This window comes from Tamandua tetradactyla, chromosome 5 (genome assembly GCF_023851605.1).
Source record: "Tamandua tetradactyla isolate mTamTet1 chromosome 5, mTamTet1.pri, whole genome shotgun sequence".
Lineage (NCBI taxonomy): Eukaryota > Metazoa > Chordata > Mammalia > Pilosa > Myrmecophagidae > Tamandua > Tamandua tetradactyla.
This window is the reverse complement of record NC_135331.1, coordinates 152,658,535-152,678,686: the sequence shown is the minus strand read 5'-3', so window position 1 is coordinate 152,678,686 and position 20,152 is coordinate 152,658,535. Positions and strand designations below refer to the sequence as shown.

The 20,152-nt window shown below is 35.7% G+C and overlaps 1 pseudogene; it reads right to left on the bottom strand.

Annotated features, from left to right (window-relative positions):
• Window positions 1–7,841: 7,841 nt before the first annotated feature.
• On the bottom strand, window positions 7,842–19,301 carry LOC143683353 (PDZ and LIM domain protein 1 pseudogene; annotated as a pseudogene).
• Window positions 19,302–20,152: the final 851 nt, after the last annotated feature.

Below are 20,152 nucleotides of genomic sequence, written 5' to 3'. Positions count from 1 at the left end.
CCTATTTTCTAGTGCTTATGATTTGACCATTACGATTTGCTGGGGCTTGAAAAAAACTGTGTGGATTTAGTTCAGCAGCAAATTGTATCATTTTCATTTCTGACCAGTAGAAGAAAAAAGCAAAATTGTGTGAAAAATATGAAATCAGGTCAACTAAGTTAGGACCTTACCTTGTAAAAGGAGAGAAGAGAGAAATATCCAATTTACTCTACAGAGGGTCCTTGTCAGCAGGGAATGAGTGGTGGGTGGGTGGTGAACACATCGCTGTGTCCAAAGGAAATCATAATGGAAAACCTTGAGGCCATGCTGAGTTGACATAGAAAGTGAGATGGGCCATGTTTTCAATCCTGGTCTAGTTTCCTATTTACCTGAGTAGATTGTTGACCATTTGGAGGCAAACATTTCATTTAACTTTGATGTTACCACTCAAAACATTTAAAATTGATATTACTGGAATTTTGTTTTGTTCACTTGCTGGGACTGTATCCTGGTTTACTATTTTTTTTAACATGGGCAGGCACTGGGAATTGAACCCGGGTCTCCGGCATGGCAGGCGAGAACTCTGCCTGCTGAGCCACCATGGCCTGCCCTCCTGGTTTACTGTTGTCTGTCCATCCCTGAGTACTAAAGACTTGCCAAGGAATCAGTCTGGAGACAAAGTGCTGCCTGCTTTCCTTTCCAATATGGCTGCTCCCAATTAATCTGTAAACTGCTTCATTTTAGACTCTGCAGTGGAAATTGACATTATTTTCTGTCCATAACCTGTAGGCCTTTTCTCATTTCTATTTTATAGGAAAATCTTCATCTTTTGTCTTAGCAGAAAGCAGAGCTTGCTCTCCATAGAAGAGGCTGAAAACATTGAACACTCACTTTTTGTCCAGGTTTCCTTTTAAGCCAGAGCATGATGACCTGATCAAGGCTCAGCTACTAAGCTTCACCCTACCTGAACTTTGATTGAAAGGGGCAACACGGTGGTGGCAATGGCTAAGCAATATCTTATTTCGAGATCTTCCCAGTGGAGTTTGGAATGTCCTCAGCTGAGCCAGCTGTGATCAGCATCATTCACTTCCTTATGTCCAAAGGGCCTTCTTTTCTTTTGTATAATATTTTTTTTCAGCAGTCATGGCCACTGTCCAACGTCCATGGTCTTGACCAATTTCTGAGCCTGGATCTGCAGCATTCCAAGAGATTCTGTGAACTATCCAAGACTCTATTCTGCTTAAATCAGCCAAAGGCAAATTCTGAAACCTGCAACTTAGAACACAGACTGAATTTTTTTTCAATATGGTTTAAGAGGAAAATAATATTTTTCCTGGCTGGGTGAATTTCTACTATCAGCTCTTAATGCTGTCTTTTCTCTCCAGGGGTTTTCGTGTCCAGAGCTATATTTCAATAAATCCATCTTGCTAGGGAGAAATTAAACCCAAGAAATAAAAGAAACAGGAAAAAATAGGAGAAATAAAATTAATACAGTAATATTTTCATCTGGAAACTTTTTTATTAGAGAAATATTTTAAAATTTTATTTTACTTTGGAGAAGATGGGCATTTTCATTATCTTAGTTGTGCAGATGATTTCACAGGTGAATACATATGTAAAAACATAAAGTCGCACATTTAAATATGTACAGTTTAGTGCATGGCAATTATAATTCAGTAAAGACATTAAAATTTTATAGCATGCAAGTAATTTTCAATAAGTAAAATTTACTTTGTAATCATTTTCAAATTTTTAATTGTATAAAATCATCAAAAGAACATTTTTATAAAAGGATTTGTAAAGCATCTCTCACAATATAATCAAAAGATCTTATGGTATTTTGGCATCTTTGATGGCCTAAAATTATAATTTTCAGGAGCCTGCTAGCTCAATAAAGGAGTTTCTTCAGGGAAAGAAAAAAGAACGCCCACAAAGCTGGGGTCTGGCCTGGTATCCATAGCAAGACTTTAGGAGTTTTCCTATTTAACATAAACAAGTTAAAGAATAGACCGTTATTCTACTACAATGGATCAGACAAAAACAAGATCACTACATAATCATTTTTGAACACTAACAAAAATATGATTATTATCAAAACCATAAAAATGACCAAACATCTCCTTATCTTAGCTAATATTAATAACTTCTGCTTTTTACCAATCACAGATTAACCCTCACTTCATTCTTTTGTATGTGTAGATAAGAATTAATATACCTGTGCAGTTGGCCTCACCCATATTAAGGTCTGGTCTTTGAGCTCAGCTTCTGGGAGGTAATATATGCCATATGTGATAGGAGTGTCTTTATTTGAGGGGGAGCCTAGTTGCATCAGAAGCAACAATATTTGATTTAGAATGAGCAACAATATTTGATTTAGAATGCTTTGGATCATGTGGAATCAGTTCACCTCAAAACTGGTCCAAGACCAATCATGTGAATCATCAACCAATCACTCTTGCTTGCATAATGAAGCCCCGTTAAAAACTCTGGATATTCAAGCTCAGGTAAGTTTCCCCGATTGTCAATATTCTGTTCATATTCTCACACATAGATGCTAAGAGGGTTACAGGCATCCTGAGGACAATGGAAGCTTCATGTTTGGAATGCTCCCAGACTCTGCCCTATGTGTCTCTTCCTTTGTCTGACTTTTGATCATGTTTGTAACTATGAGTCTGATAAAGTTCACTGAGTTGTATGAGTTCAGTGAGTTGTATGAGTTCTTCTACTTAATTATCAAGCCTAAGGGTGCTTTTTTTGGAACATCTAGTTGGTGGTCAAAAGTGGAATTGACTTTGAATGCTGTTTCTAAGATTGTTGTGGATTTGTACAAGTGAGACTTGGAATGCTGCTTCTGAGACTTCCCAACACTTTTCTTTAGGAGTTGGTGCCATCTTATCTGGTGATATAACTATGCCTTATTTTTTTGGGTGGGGGGGGTGCATGGTCCGGGAATTGAACCCGGGTCTCCCACATGAAAGATGTGCATTCTACCACTGAGCCACCCATGGACCCAACCATGCCTTAATTTTGAAAGCTCTTTTAATTACTTTCAATTACTTTCTTTTGATTTCTTTCCTAATAAAATCTGTTTTCATATCAAAAAAAAAAAAAGTGGAGTAGTCTTGTGTGGATTCTTCCCTCTAACTTAGTGGTTGAAACTTAACTCCTTGCAGTCGGTGTCAGAAATCTTCATCAGACTGGAAGACTGTGCACTCGACCCTCACAGGTTGGATAATTCTTGGTACTACCTAATCATAGAATTATCCCTGCTTCCTGATGGCATCATTTCAGAGAAAACCCTACTTCCTAGAAGCCTCCCCCAAATCACCTAATACAGGCCCTCATCCTATAATAAAGTCTTTCTAACACCCTCTAACTAATATACCTCATAGTTTCCCATACTGTGCTTTATTCCTCATTGCAATGACTCAATGAATACAAATGAGTTCTTCTATAAGTGTGTTTTTTAATCTTTAGCCAAAAAGCATTGACACTTCAAATGCAAATTTTGCTAATTTTTAAATTACACACTGAATGAAGAGTATATCTGCATTCATCATTAATATCCAATTTTCAGGGTCATTTTTCCCACTAAGATACTACATGCAATGAGTAATATACACGTAATATTTCCCCAAGATTAGAAAACCTAGTATTACACAAATAGATAATTATTTTTTGTTATTGTCAACTAGAAACATGATTTAAAAAAACATGTTTTCCCATGGGGTCTTTGTAATAGAAAAATTTTTCCCTGCTGCCCTATTGTCCCAGTATTAATCTCAGAACTATAGCAGCAAATTATGCTTGTTGGGAGGTAATAGCACTTCTGTTCCTCATTGTCACTTTGCTATTTAAATTTTAAATCTAAATGTAATTTTAAGTTGTAAATGAACTCACATCATTTTTCTTTCACTTCAGAAAACATTACATTGAATCTTTGGATCTAATGGGAATCTTATTTATACAAAAGATAAACCCATACTCCTACCATAAGGAATCCAAAGAAAAGAATTAGATTGGCCTAACAAAACTGAATTTGAGAAAAGATCACATTGATACTACTAGAGGTTTTAGATCTTTCTGGCCTGCAATATAAATATACAGGAGTTATTTTCTTCGGTAACCTCTAAAAATAAATATCAAGATGGGAATAGCTATACATTTTTCAGTGAAGGTAAAATTTAAGTTAAAGAAATATGCTTTTGTCTGTCATCAATCACCTTGCCAGCAGCTATCACTTTGCACCAATCCTTATAGATTTCCCAGTACCAGGAGGTGGAGGACCTCCCGCTGAGATGAGAATGTGGGAGAGCTGCTTTGTTTGCCTTAAATGGAGCAACTGAAGATGCTCAATAGAAAAAGAGCAAATTGTGTCACATTCTGTTTTGTTATAGTGAAAGCTGGATGTTGGGACTTTATAATAGAAGGCATTTAAAATGCACAAAATTTTGCAAATGAATTCACATAGAGAATTGGGGATTCACTAGATGTTTTAAATAAATTATTTCCTAAAGTTATGCAGGACTTATTTTCCAGTTGAAAGAGATTTATAAAAGCAGAGAAAAATCACTGCATTTGCCTGTGCTCGCAGAGGATGAAATGTAAATGACCCAAGTATATTTTATTGTTTTAATTTTTAGCAAATACAGTTTTTCCTGAGCTGTTAATCAAAGAGAAAAAGAATGACATAAGGCTCTTTGGACTACGGAAAATATCAAAGGGTCATTGCCTGTGTAGCACCAATGACTTATCATTAAATGTTGCCATTAGTGATTCTTTTAAAGAAGCCAAATTCTTAATGCACATCACTTCATTTTTTCTTCCGTATAAATATTACATTAATAGTTTAATTCATAATATGTCTGAACAGGAGCTATAAAAATTGTTTTGCATTAGTTGGTAAAGATAGCTAAGAAACATTGTGAGTGAAGAATGGTGGGGATATAACCCCTTTCTTCTAAGTTTAAGAAGAGGAGGTGAAAAGGCTAGTGCTTGTTTTGGAAAAGACATAGAGGCCAGTACAGGGATACCTGAAACATAATGAGGCTGCTCTTGCTTCCCATTACACTTCTTAACTGGGAAAATAATTGGTTAAGGTAAGCTCTATTCACTTACCAAAGGAAAATCCTTTCTTTCTGTTGTCATAATTCTCTGTTTTGTTCTCCTACCTCTCTTTTGCCTTCAGAAATTTCAGCACACATGTTCATCCTTTCTGAAGATCATGATAATATTACTGATTAACAACTGCTAACAATTATCGATAGCACCTTCCAAAGTAAAGAAGTTAGAATGGGCATAGCCCCAATACCCCTAAAGAGTAGAAGAAAGATCCAAGGTGCTGGTGGAGTTACATAGAGAAGGTAAGGTTTAACATTTGTATATATGTAGCAAGCATTTTTCCCAGGGTGCTATTTGTCTTTTGACTGAGCTTATTACATGGTGATTAAAAGATGCTTTCTGTTTTACTTATATTTAATGGAACTTTTTGAGGTTTTCTGTGTTGACTAATGTCATGGTCAGTTTCATGTGTCAACTTGGCCAAATGGTGGTACCTGTTTGTCTGGTTTGGCAAGTGCTGGTCTGTCTGTTGCAATGAGGACATTTCATAGAATTAAATCATGATCATGTCAGCTACATCCACAGCAGATTCCATTTGTAATCAGCCAAAGGGGCGTGTCTTCTGCAATGAGTAATGCTTAATCTGATCACTGGAAGCCTTTTAAGGAAGATTTAGAAGAGACAGGCTCTTCCTGTTTCAGCTGGTGAGCCTCTCCTGTGGAGTTCATCTAGACCCTCCATCGGAATCATTGGCATCACAGCCTGCCCTGCGGATTTTGGACTCTGCGTTCCTATGGTCACATGAGATACTTTTATAAATTTTATATTTGTGAGTGTTCCCTGTTGATTCTGCTTCTCCAGAGAACCCTAACTAATACAACTAATATGCAGTCAATTTTGTGATAGTTTTATTTGCTCTTGAGACAAAAATAAATCCTTATATCTGAGATTAAAATAATAGATAGCCACCGTACTTACGATATTTACTCTGTTATTTAAGTCTTCTCTTTCCCTACTAATTTTTCTTTTATCCAATGCCTTGTCATTGACTGAGACTGGTATATTAAAATTTTCCTTATTTGCATGTGGCTCAATCCTGACAGGGGAGAAGAGCCATTATGAATATTAAGATATTACAGTTGTGGGAAGAGCCAGGGAATTGAAGGATCACAGAAGGAACCACTAACCAATCAATCTTAGAAGCTGAGGATGCTCAAATTCTGAATTAGACCACAGAGGAAATATTTGGAATGCCTATGAGAAACTGTAGGTTTTATGTAGCTACTGCCTTTCCACAGCTAAGCATTTACTAGTGGGCTAGAGCCAGCAGTTGGGGAGAAGGGTTGGATGGAGAGTAGAGGGAGGTGAGGACACTGCTGCACCTCTCTTCATCTATCGTTGCATCTGATTGTGAAACGAACTTCACAGAGTAATGACTGCTGCATCACTTCTATCTCTAAACAGAAGTTTATCAGAAGCCACACTGGGAAGAGAATTCTTGGAAATGTAGATGTCTGCTTAACAAAAGTGAAACAGTGTAAGCCACTAAAATGTGTTTCAATCCAAGGTCGCAACCCTGCTTTATTATTGTTTGAGGTCAACTGGTATCCATTTTTAATCACTTTGTTTCTGCATTTCTGAATTACATGGCTTTATTCATCTTTCCATATAACAGATCCCCGAAGCTAAGAGAATTTAGTTTCGCTTTGTGAGTTAAAATTTGAAACTGTTTTAATAGCTGTTATGTCTGATATGCTTAAAATCAACTGTCATATTTTATTTTATAGTTACTATACATATCATTTTATGTTTACTGTGTTTTTCCCTCTGTGTTGTCTATTCTCTTTGCTCTCACTGAGTCTTGCTTTCTTTGAATTTCTTGAAAATATTACTCCACTTTTGCCTTGCTTTATATTTGTGTGTTGCTATAATGAAATCTAATGTCCATCTATTTTTCTTTCTTTGGAAATAAGTTAATGGTCTAAGGTATTTTATTTATTTTAAAATTTAGTTTTTTAGTTTGGTATCACTCAAGAGATGACTGTTAACTCCCAAAACTGACATATAAGTTTTCCCAGGTATATGGTGAACCTTTCCATTATGCAGATTTGAGTCTTTTATTTCTGGGAAGTTTTCTTGAATTGCATTTATTCCACTGATTTATTTTTTTCTTCAGACTCCAAATTAATACTCATATAAATGAAACTCCTTTACCTATATTCTATACTTACTACTTTTTCTGATTCTTTTTATATCATTTCCTTTCTCTTCTCTTACTTTTGTAGCTATTTTTAACAAATTTTTCCTTGGATGTCTTATGATTTTTATCTTCATTTTTAGGTTATTTTTTCAATATATTCCTTGAATTTGTGCAACTTTCATATTACAGGTTTTTGTCCATTTCTGCCCTAAATTTTTGAAGTTCTAATTCTAGCACTTTCTTTTTTTTTTTTTTTTTGAGTCTGTAAGTTTACTGATTAAAAAATAAAATCAGTGTCAGACCTCTTAAATTCAGTTTGGTTCAAATTTAGCTGCTATCCATTCACAGCAGAGAAGAATGGGGGCAAGGAGGAGACAGCGTGATGCAAGCCTCTTACAAAGCAATCTCCTCTTAGTTGTTCAAGCAGATCACACAGCCTGTCTGAGTTATTTAGCAGAGGCTGAGGGACTCAATGTTTAATGAGCAGGTACAAAACCAAGGTAAGCACAGAGCTTTCAATAGAGAAGAGGCCAGGATATTTAGAGGACAATTTGCAGTAGGGACTGGCTGGAGAACAGCAGTCTGGCAAGAACACACTATTTCACCTAGGGAGCACGGTGACCACTTGGTAGCTCTTGGGTGGCATGACTTGCTCCTGCGCTGGCTTTTCAAAGTAGATTTGGTCCTTCACAAAGAAATGGCCCTTCTGCTTCAGGTTAGTGCCACCGTAGGTGCACACACAAAGTCCGGGAGCAGTGCCGGTCCTGCACCTTCACAAAGACGCCGACAATGCCAGTGCTGCCTTTGTCACACATGGGCAACTTCTGAGCATTTCTAATCCATGCAGCCCCTTTGGTGATAGGAGCCTTCAGAATCCTGAGGGCTTGTTGGGATCCCTTTTTCTCCTGAGACTCCAGAAATTCCTGAAAACAAAACAAAACAAAAATGGGAATGAAGTGGACTGCTTTGGGGGCTCATTTAACTCCTGTTTCTCTTGAAGCATCTTATAGACTTCAGATTCTTTGTCTATGATGACACCACTTGGAGACAGAATGGTCAAAAGATCTGCCTTTGGTTTCTTCCCTGCTGGCTGCAGTCTTTGACTCGAAGGCACTGCTGAAGTTGATGTTTTTAGAAGAGTAGAGGCCAGCTGGGTTGTTGTACTGCTTTGCAATGACCTTGGGGGCAGTACTAGAGACAGGCTAGACAGTAAAGGCACAGCATTTCAGTTTCTATGTGTAGAACTACTTGGGGTTCAGAAGCTAAATTCCTCCAGTTATAGATGACGTTTCCCCTTCCTCTGCCATCAGAGGAGACCAGATTTTGTGTTCAGATCTGGCCACTGTGAGAGCCATATTGTCTCTGAAACCCTTATTTTGTTCAGAGCTTCTGAGTGTGTCATATTGCTAGCATGTTCCCCATCAGTGGCTGTAATTACATCTTTAACACATAAATTAGATACAGCAACCTGCCTTTCAGGAGTGACCTGGGAAATGAGAGTCTGCTCCAAGTTCTTGCACCCCTGCAAGGCAGAAACCCAGTGGTCTTGGGCCCTGGAGAACTGTCTGCTAATGGCCATGGTGCACAGTGCTGGGTGGGAGGACATGCAGGGACAGATGGCATCTAGTCATTTTTTTTTATTTGCAAATGCTTGTTTAAGGACATTTAATTCAGATTGTGTGTTTTTTTTTTTCCACGTGTGTGTGTGCTGCATTTTTCCCTCTTCTTCAGAGTTAGTTTGGTGAGAGGATTATCATCATCTGACATTCTTTTCTTGTCATTTTTCCAGTATGGTGGTTGGCTGTTTTTAATTTGTTCATTTTAATACATCATAGATTTTCTTGGATTAGCATTAACATTTCTTTTTTGTGTGTAAGGAGAGGAAAAATAGTGCTTTGATATCCAAGTTTTTATTCAAAAATGTCTGCCTTGGATAGTATAGTGAGTTTCCTGACTTTAATATGTGTGCATTTTGGGGGAGTGGGAAATTAAGTTGGTGTAGCTTTTGATCTTATTTCAGTTTTTTTTTTTTTTTTTTTTTTACTTTTTGTAAGATCCTTCATTTCCACACTTGCTTTCATGTTTTCCTTCATACCAAGCCTTGAAGACATACTTCCCCCTTTTACATCATCTTCTCTTCTTTCAAAGCATTGCCTTCCCAAGATGCCTCTGTTTTTTTATTTATTTGCTTGTTAGTTTTTGTACTTTGAGCTCCTTTATTGTGTTTCTAGTGCCCTGATCCACCAGATGTCAGACCTCTTCTCAGTTCTTCTCTTCTTGGGCTTAGACTTTATCTTTTCTGTTTTCCCCAGCCTCTCCACCCCCGCCGATGTTCTACTCACCATGAGGCATGTTGCCCTCTCGCTTTCCACACAGTCTCTGCCTTCTTTTTAGTTGGCTTCCTACTTACATGGAATTTGGGGTTGGCAGTATTCTCTGATTCCTCATTATTCCATGGGGTAGTTGGGGAAGTATTTACTTGTGAGATCCATATTGTTTTGGAGGCTATGTGGATTCATTCTGACTTAGGTGGCTGCCATTATGCCATCAGAAGTTTGGAGGTTACAGACTGAGTTTGTTGGGATGATCTTTATCTCTTTTAAACCATAGCCTAAAGGCTAAGTTAATAAAGAAAAGAGGAACTGATAAGGCTACAATTCAAGCAATCCAATATTTGTAATCCTTTCAACAGCAGCCATTTTCCTAGAATAATGCCTACCACAGAGTAAATGATTAATAAATATTTATTGAATGATGAACAAATGTTAAAAGATAAAAGATTCATCTGATTTATATTCTCATAAATATTTTGAAATTAGAAGACATTTAGCAGCTAATTATATGAACGTATGGGATATTTAAATGAAAAATCAATTATGAGATACCCGAGGTTCTCCTCTAATCCTCCCTAAAAAAGACACAAGAAATAACCTGTAAGGAAAACTGTAACATAAATCAGTCTTTAGAAATGATTATCCATTAGGAAACAACATCATGAAAAATATCAAATTTTTCCCTTCAAATTATTTATTTTACAACTTCCAAAAATAAAAGAAAATCTTGCTTGTTTCATTTTAAGTAAAAATATTCAGTGATAATATCAGCAATTCACATGATATTCAGTACCAAATTTAGCCACCTTATCAATAAACTTTTTGCAATCTATACAAAATTTGATACTTTCTAAGAAGCCTAAGGATATTTTATTCTCATTTTATGCTTGGCCTTGTGTTTCCCTTTACTATGAAGGCCAAAATGAAAACATTATTCATAAATCTGCTTTTTATGATGCCATACAAGTGACTTGTTATTATTATTTTCTGTTACTCTAGGTGTTTAAGGACTTCTATAAAAGTACTGCTAAAATGGGACAATGAGTCATTTTCCAGTGAAAAAAAAATTTTCCAGAAAATTTTTAATTTAGTTTTATACACATCCCTTTTGCAAAAGAGATTTCTAATAATCACTCTAATAACTGCTAGTAAAAAGAAATAAAAATGTGTCCCTTGTTGATGACATAACCATGACCTTCTAATAATAGTTTTAGAAATTGTCATTAAAGTAATAACATATGTCTAGTCTGCCCTTAGGAATAAAACTACCAAAATAGTTGATTTTTTTAAATGCCATAATAATAAATGACAAGTGATTTTGTCTAATTTACCCTGAAGCATCTATTGCTTATGAAGTTGATCATACAAATAGCTTTATCTCTTTTCTTTTCTTTTTTTTTTTTTTTGGGCATGGGCAGAGATCAGGAATCAAACTTGCATGGCAGGTGAGAACGCTGACTGCTGAGCCGCTGTGTCCTGTCCCAAACAGCTTCATCTTTTAACTCAGAGATTTATCAAGGAAAGATAAGAATATCTGTGGGCTGTTCCAAATCATCTTAGAGTATTATTTCCTTATTGGAAATGTTGTTCCTATTAATCTAAAATGCATGGTCAAACGTAATAAATTATTTTAAACTATTACAGCTTAACCATAGATCCTTTCTTCTAATATGTTTCTTCCCTTGTATTTTTATCTTTGAGCTACTGGCTGACCACTTTCTCAGATTATGAGTCTTATATTAAAAATAAAAAGGCAAACAACAACAACAGGAAAGATTTTCTGTAATTGGCAAGACTTGTAAACCGTCAAGAAATGAAGAAGCACTCTATCTCTTCCAAGAAATTATACACCCAGCTACATAAAGTTAAGCTATGAGCAAAGATATTTGAGTGTCCAGATTCCTTTACTTCTTAAATTTCTCATGCTTTTTTTTTTTCCTGGAATTTCATTGTCTTATGCTGAGTAGCAAAATGTTAACTTCGAGAATACTTCAAATAAACATTTATGCATAATATCAAAAAGTGACTTATGTACCCAGTTTCTGGGGTAGAGCTCCCATTTATTCATGATACTTATATTTTCTGTAGGTGATTATCAAACAATTGCAGAAAAATATAATCAAACTATCAAAATGATATTTTATTCAGATATGTAAAAAAATGGCTGTTTTCACTTACTAAAAAGGAAACATCTAAAAATGTAATAAGTAGGAAATGTTACACTAATTGTATCATTTATGACCATGAAGATACAATTTTAATCCCTTTAAAAGTTTTTTGAATTAGTATTTTATCAAGGAGTACGCAGAAGTGACCTCTGATTTAAATTTGAGACAAATCACAATAATCATTGAAAATGGAAGTCTGGGTTATTCTTATTTGACTCAGCCTTTGAAGAAAGCCTGATTGGGGCATCTGAGTATGAACACACGTGAGCACACGTCCCTTTGCTACCCAAATTTGAACATCCTAGTATCAAACAAAAAAAAGCAGATTTTGCTGGACATCCTGAAATGTGAAAAGCAGAAAATTCCAGATATGCTTAAATAATTCTTCTTCTTTCTTGGGAAAATTATGATAATAAATTTTTATTATATTAAATACAACTTTCAAATAAGTCTGACCAAATTCTGTACATCCTCTCAGAAAGATAAATTTCACATCACAGAACAAAAGGAATTGTAAAGTTTAAAAATTGTAGGAAATGTATCTTTAAAAGTTAGTCTTTGGTGATTAATGTTGCAGCTGAATAAGAGAGAGCTGTATGTTAAACCTGACCAAATACTGTAAGACAGTCATGATAATAGATCACCACTGACAATTATATATCTGCTTCAGAGAGTTGTAAAAATATCAAGAATACCTCTGTTCCTTCCTTGAAATGACATCTGATTGTAGACGAAATTGTTGTTATTTGCTTAGATAAGAATATGGGAATTCATTTAGATTTAAACCTATGGGAAAAGAACACTGAATTTTATAAGAAAAAGGCTAAATCAATTTGGTGATATGCTAAGTAATGCAATCATATTTTTAGTAGAGAATTGAAGGAAGAAGGACATCCATTGGATTGTTTCTAGGCCACATTTTGACGGGAATAAAAGGAACTGACTTTTAGGCCTGGGCTAGAGAACGAAGATACCACTTGCGTTAGTAATAAGCAGAAGAAGGTAAGGGTGCATGTTATTGGGTTACCAAAAGGGAAGTGCATGTCAGAGAAGGTAAATCATAGAAGAGAAGTAAAGAAGAAGGGCTAGTCTTGAGTACCCAAAAAATAGGTGAGAAAAATAGGAGGGCAAAGGTATGATGAGCTTGATAGATGTAGTGGAAGACTGGGATGGGAAGGGTAGAGACGAGCTCAAAATGATTTTCTCATCATGCTATAAACTGACCACTTCCTCAAATCAGAAGTCTTACGGTGTGTATACAATTGGCCAAAATACATTTCTCTGTGATTGGAACAATAATACAATCTAGAATTGATAAGGCGTACCAGTTCCTGCCAAGGGAAGATAATCCTGAATAACCAACTTCATGGTAAAGTACAGTCAATTTCATTGATTTATACTCTAAAATCATGAACAGATGAAAGTCTGATTTGCTGTTTCTTTGATTTGTGAATCAGCATATTTTGATGAGGAACTGTAGAAGCTTATTGCCAATACTTTCATGCTGCCTAGGGGCTAAAATAATCTTCAAGGCACATGGACATAAGCTGCAGGCATAGCAGGTTGATTGCAGTGTTGATTTGTAAGAACTAAGGTATTAGTGTTTAAGCAGACATAACTTTTCTGGATCTAGAGCCTGGGCAGGAATCTTGCAGATGTGGGTATGGGCAATAGGTATATACATAGTGACACTGGACAGTGGCATGCATTTCCAAGAGAGATGACTAAAGTTAGGATTGCCATTTGGGGTCGTGAAAGGGCTATAGAACTATGGCTCATGAGACTCCATGCTTTGGATTCTTTAGTTCCATATTATAATTAGTAAATAGCATAATTTCTTGATGCTTTACAAGCCTCTGTATGTATGTTATTTTACATTCTTAATCTCACCAAAGAAAGAAAGGTAAAGTAACTTGATCATCTTTCCTAGGTACTAAGTCAGGGAGTCTGATTTTTAAATCGAGGTCTTCATAACACTGTCACCTAAGTGATTATTCACTACCTACCCTGTTAACCAGTCAAAACTGAAAACATCTTTAACACAATATTGGTAGTTTCTAAAACCTGGATTCAGGACCAGCTACCTGTGAAAAATGTTTTAAAATTATAATTCCCAATTCTCCCCCTGCAGATTTTAATTAAGTAGCTCTGCAATGCTTCCCTGTAATTTGCATTTAAGAGAGCTTCTTATATCATTATAATATGCTGCAGAAATAGAAGTCTTCAGCACAAGACATTTTAAAAGCAGTTAGGATACTCTGTCAGCTCTTCTTTTTTTTAGAAGAACCATGTATGCAGTAAAGGGGCAAGTATTTTCAGAAAAGATGGTGAAAATGACATTAGTTGCATTTTTCAGTGTTCTTATATGAAATGTAATCATTCCAATTGGAGAGCCATATATATTAAAAAAAAAAAAAAAGAACCAGATGATGTTTTCTCTGGTGGTGTTCTATAATATACCTTTGTATTTCTCCTTTCAGGCTTGGAATTGATGTTCTGATGAACTCTGCATTATAGCATTTCTGTCTGAAATAGCTTTAAAATAAACTTTAAAGAAACATCATTTGCCCTAAAGTTCTTGGCAAAATTATTTGAAACAGAAATTTTTGTTGTAACATTAAATTCTTTCAAACACTCGATGCTATTCTGATAGATACTCAAAGCAAGGCTGATATAATATTCTTTTGCTTCTGCTATTGCATGATAATTGCATTATTTCTGACAGAGGCAAGCATTAATCTGAAAACACATTCTGCTGAAGCATACCATTTCATATAAATCTCTTAGGTTATGCTGATGGTAAAAAAAAATCTTATCATTATTATATAAAAGTCACATTATATTTATTTTTCTTTGTGCTATTATTTTGAAAGTTATAAATTTCACTACTATAAGGACTCGTGTCCAGTTTCAAGATTTTTTATTTTTAGCTTTAGAAATATATTTTAGTTTTTTAAGTGTAAAAAATTAAGATTATTTATTATCTCTATGGTGGTTGTACAAATCAGATATAGAATGTTGCTCTTTCCCTCCCTGTCTTTCTCATTTTCTTGTTCTTTAAGTATTTTATTAGTATTTGGATCCATACAACTGCCTCACATTTTTAGATAGTTGGGGTGTTTTTATATACAAAGAACAAAATCTCTATCTCAATGAACATTGCTAGATGACAAAATACCCCAAATTTAGTAATGCAAAAAAACAACACTTAACTCATGATCCAGGCTATGCTTTAGGCTAATGTATTAATTTCTTTCTGCTACTATAAAAGAAACCCACAAATTTGTTATCTTACATTTCTAAAGGTCAGAAGTCTGAAATGGTTCTGATGGTGCTAAAACTAAGGTGTCAGGATAGCTGTCTACCTCCCTGAGGCTCTGAGGTAGAATTTTTCTTGCTTTTTTTAGCTTTTAGAGACCACATGCATTCTTTGACCTGTAGCCCCTTCCTCTATCTTCAAGGCCAACAGCATTATACTGTTAAGTCTCTCTTCCATTTTTCCCTCTGCTTGCATCTTCACATCTCTCTGGTCCTCCTGCCTTTCTGTTATAAGAAACAGTTCTAGTTTGCTACCTGCTGAAATGTGATATACCAGGAACAGAATGGCTTTTAAAAGGAGGAATTTATTAAGTTGCAAGTTTACAGTTCTAAGGCCGTGAAAATGTCCCAATTAAAGCAAGGCTATAGAAATGTCCAATCTAAAGACATCCAGGAAAAAATACCTTGGTTCAAGAAGGCCGATTAAGTCCAGGGTTCCTCCTTCAACTGAAAAGGCATGTGGTGAACATGGTGACATCTGCTAGCTTTCTCTCCAGGCTTTTTGTTTCTTAAAGCTCCCTCAAGGAAGTTCTCCTTCTTCATCTCCAAAGGCCTCTGACTACGCAGGCTCTCGTGATTCTCAAGGCTCTCTCATGGCTCTCAAGCTTTTTCCAAAATTCTTCCTTTTTTTGAAGGATTCCAGTAAACTAATCAATACCCACTTGGAATGGGTGGAGTCACATCTCCCTCTAATCAAAGGTTAATATCACAATTGAGTATGTCACATCTCTGTGGAGATAAACTAATCAAGTTTCTACCCTATAGTACTGAATAGGGATTAAAAGAAATGTTGCCTCCACACAATGGATCAGGATTAAAACATGGCTTTTCTAGGGCACATAATCATTCAAAACAACACAGAAACCTTGTGATTTCATTGGGTCTGCCTGGATAGTCAAGATCCTTGACTTAATCACATCTGTAAAGTCCCTTTTGCCATGTGAGGTAATATATTCACAAGTTCTAGGGATTAGGGCATGTAGAAAAATGGGACCATAATTCTGTCGACCACATCTAGGCTTAGCTAAACTCTCCCATGCAACTATGGTCAGCTAGGCAGCTCTTCTGTGGGGTTTGTTGCCAGCTCTCTTCCTCTGTCTCATCCTTTACAAGTTGGTCATGAACGTCCAAGAGACCAGCCTTGCCATGTTCACATAGCACTAGCAGAGAGCAAACGTGAGTAAGCCCAACTGTGAAAGAGAGGAGGAGGTAAACAGAAGCATACAAGCTGCCTACTTCTAGGTTGGACTGGTCACTGTCACTTCTGCTTTATTTTTCTCACCAAAATAAGTTGTAAGCCATACCTGATACAATGGTTAGAAAAACAGACTTTGCCCCTTGAAGGAAGTAACCACAAAATCAAATTACAAATGACGTGGAGAGAAAATAAGCCGTTATCTAGGGTCATCAAAGTAATCAGGTTACCATAGTAGGTCACCAGTTTTAAATTTAATGAAAAGAAAATATAAATGAGAACCTTTAATCTTGTACAGCTGAATGTAATGCCTGGATACATCCCAGAGTATATTAAGCAGATAATCCAAAAGTATAGGCCAAGTCCCTTGACAGATAAGAGAAAAAATATGGAATTATTAAACTTTACCACCAGGGGAACCTCTGATACTGTGTCAATACACCAAGTCAACAGGTCAACCATTTGATCTTGAGACTTGCTCTTGTGAAGCTTATTTATGTAGCAGAGAAGCTTAGCTTACCTACAGCTGTGCCTAAGAGTTACTTCCAGAGGACCTCTTTTGTTACTCAGATGTGGCATCACACTCTTTAAGCCCAGCTCTGTGAGTGAAACCATTGCCCTCCCCTCTACGTGGGACATGACATCAAGGGATAGAAGTCTCTCTGGTAGGGTGGGAGATGATTTCTAGGAATGAGCCTGGCCCTGGCACCATGGGATCAACAATGACATCCTGACAAAAAAGGGTAAAAGCAGTGTAACAAATAAGGTATCAGTGGCTGAGCGAGTTCAAATGGAGTCGAGAGGCTACTCTGGAGGTCACTCTTATGTAAACTTTAGTTAGACATTGCTACCTATCATAACTTGCCAAACTTTAACCAAAACCATTCCAGCCAATCCTGTAGAACACTAGGGCAATATATAAGATTCTACAAAGTTTCCATGCACTAGGGTAACTTTCCAGAAATCTACGTCCTCCAGATGGGTCCCTGGACCAGGTAAATCCTGAAATGCAGAGGGGCCAGACTTTTCAGAGCGTCAACTAGTGTCACTCCCCCTACCCCATACTATCGATAACCTCTTCCAACATGAAAACGTTAGAATGTGTCAAATACCCCTAAAGAGTGGGAGAAAAATCAAAGATAATGGTAGAATTATACAGAGAAGATAGGGTTTAGCAAATGAGTATGATTGCTGAATCATTATATTGATATTTCTTTTCATCTCCAGTATCTTAGGGCAGCTAGAAGTAAAAACCTAAAATTGTGGAATTGTAACCCATACCAAACTCCGAAATCTGATCTACAACTAATTGTTGTGATGTGCTTTGAAATTTATTTATTTTTTGTATGTATGTTATTTTTCACAAAAAAAGAAAAAAAATTGATTATGATGATGAAAAAAAATCCTTCTAGCCTCCAGTGTTCTGGAGAAGCTAGAAGGAAAAATATGAGAGCATTGTATGGTAGCCCATGACAAACTCTGGGATCTGTCCTGTAACTACTTGTTGAAGAGTGCTTTGAAAACTATTGCTTTTTTCTTTCTTTGCTTTGTATATATGTCATATTATACAACAAAAAAGTTTAAAAAATGTATTATTTGCATAACATAAATTAATAACCTTGAATTTGCATCAATTTCACTCTTCTAGCTCTTGTAGTATACTTTAACTAAAAAAAAAAAATTGTTTTTAGGCTTAGTTGGAACTGGTATCTCTCAAGTGCCAAGGAGATTATAGGTGGTGGTCACCTAAGAGTTCAAATTGTAATTGGATTATAGCTGGGCTGCTCCTTATTCTAAGGTCAACCTGCCTCAGACTACAATCTAATGATTCAATTAGGCAGTAGTTATTTCTTAGCAGTTATTTGGACCTCAGAGGTTTAACATGAAAAAAGTAATCTCTTACGAATGGTGGAAAGTATCAGTAGTAATCTAAACTCAAAGATTTAACTGCAGTAAGTCTTTGACCAAGTAATTTAATTTAAAATATCAAGTGCTCAGTTACAGCTACCAATGATCAAATATGTTATTTCCTATGTAATTTTCTAATGATTCTTTTTTGCTGAGTTGCAGAACATGCCCATGGAACTGAGAAGGAATATACGTTACTGTAAGTCAGTAAGGATAAGATTATTTTGACTATCAATTCTGCTGACTACAAGATTTCCATTGTGAGAGAGGAACTTTATTCAAGACATTACACACACATTTTCATGGTATGAACTATCAATGTTATCAAAGATTTTTTTGTGGTAACTGAAGGAGCTCTCTGCCATGTACAGTTCTTATTTGATTTCAGCTGCTAAAGTTTCAGGCAGAATTTTTTTGCCTAACTCATGGAACAGAAGATAGGGAACACTCAAATGAGATCATGCAGAACTTTATTTTAGAAATAAACGTTACAAAAGAGGATTTGTTTGATCTCAAACATCATTTTTGAAGATGTGGACCTGTATGTTATTCTTATGTCTAACAGATTTGTCAGGACAAAATTTTTTTAATTAACTACAATTGAGTAGCTACATTAAATGATGTTATACATACAATGATGATTTTTACCATAATTTATCTCTCAAAGAAAAAGTTCACTGAGATAGATTTCTATTCCTAAAACAGTCATTTAAAACATTTAAAAATGTGCTATTATAGTGGTTATGAAAGTGAATTCTTGTTTCATTGCAATGTAAAGCTTGCCCTCTAGTGGTTGCAGGTGAGATACAAATTTGGCGAAAATAGGATTGAGTTATATTTCACAATGGTATTCAATAATGGTATATCTTTTTTATTTTTCTTTCAGGATTAGCGTCCCAAATGCAAATATTATACAAAAATGCATGAGTTGTTCTGAAATGTATATGAGAGAAGTATCTTTAGTCTAGATGCCACTAACAATTTTTTAAACTAAGCATTTGTGAAACCTAGAATTATTTATTAAAAGCTAAATTAAAATAGAAAAATATAGCTCATTTTCTGTTTTACTTGCAATAAGTGGCTGTACTAATTCTGCAATTGCTGACCGTGAATAGGGAGTCATCCATAGCTGCATACATTACGAGTTGTTTGTGGTCAAATGTCCGAAGAGACCTATGTTCATACGGTTGAGTCTATATGACTAACTTATTTTGGCCTAAATCACCAGCTTGGTTTTTAAAATGGCCTTCATAAGAAGGATTAAAAATATGATGGCTGAAAGATACTTGTTTAAAAAATGGAAGACCAGAGGGAAATGCTTAGTTTACCATTATTATTATTCGCTGCAGAAGAGAGTTATATTTAAACTGGATAATTCCTCCGTAAATTCAAAGACATTTGGGAAAAGGAGATATCTACTACCTGTTAATCACATTAGAAAGCTTTCTAAAATAAAGTAGTAATCCAAGGCTCCAAAATACATTAGTTATATTGGTTTATTATCCAAGTTATCTTTTGCACACTGTGGGCACACTTTATTCTGCAGTGTTATTTTAATTGTAATTGTGAAATAACAATGACAAAGTCTTGGCGTGCACTGATGACTATGGAAATGTAGTTTTTCTTTAATGTACTTCATATAATTTACTTCATGTTTTAAGTTTGATTAGTTGGTTTTGGTAACAGCTAACCTCCTAGAGTCTGCATGCGGTACCAGTATTAGCTTATCTACTCACCGCAAACCCATCAAGCACAGAGGGGTTACGTTACTTCCCAAAATCAAAGTGCTAGCTCACAGTAGGCTATGAATTTGAACACAGGCACGTACTGCATTCATTATTCTTTTGTGTGTCTTTAGTATTATGTGTTTGTTTTTATATTATTTATTGTGTCAACATCATTAAAAATGTGATTTGAGGCATCCATGAAGTTGTTTTAAGACAATACCAAGACCAGAGCACTCTCTTTTCTGAAGTACTTTCTTTGTGCA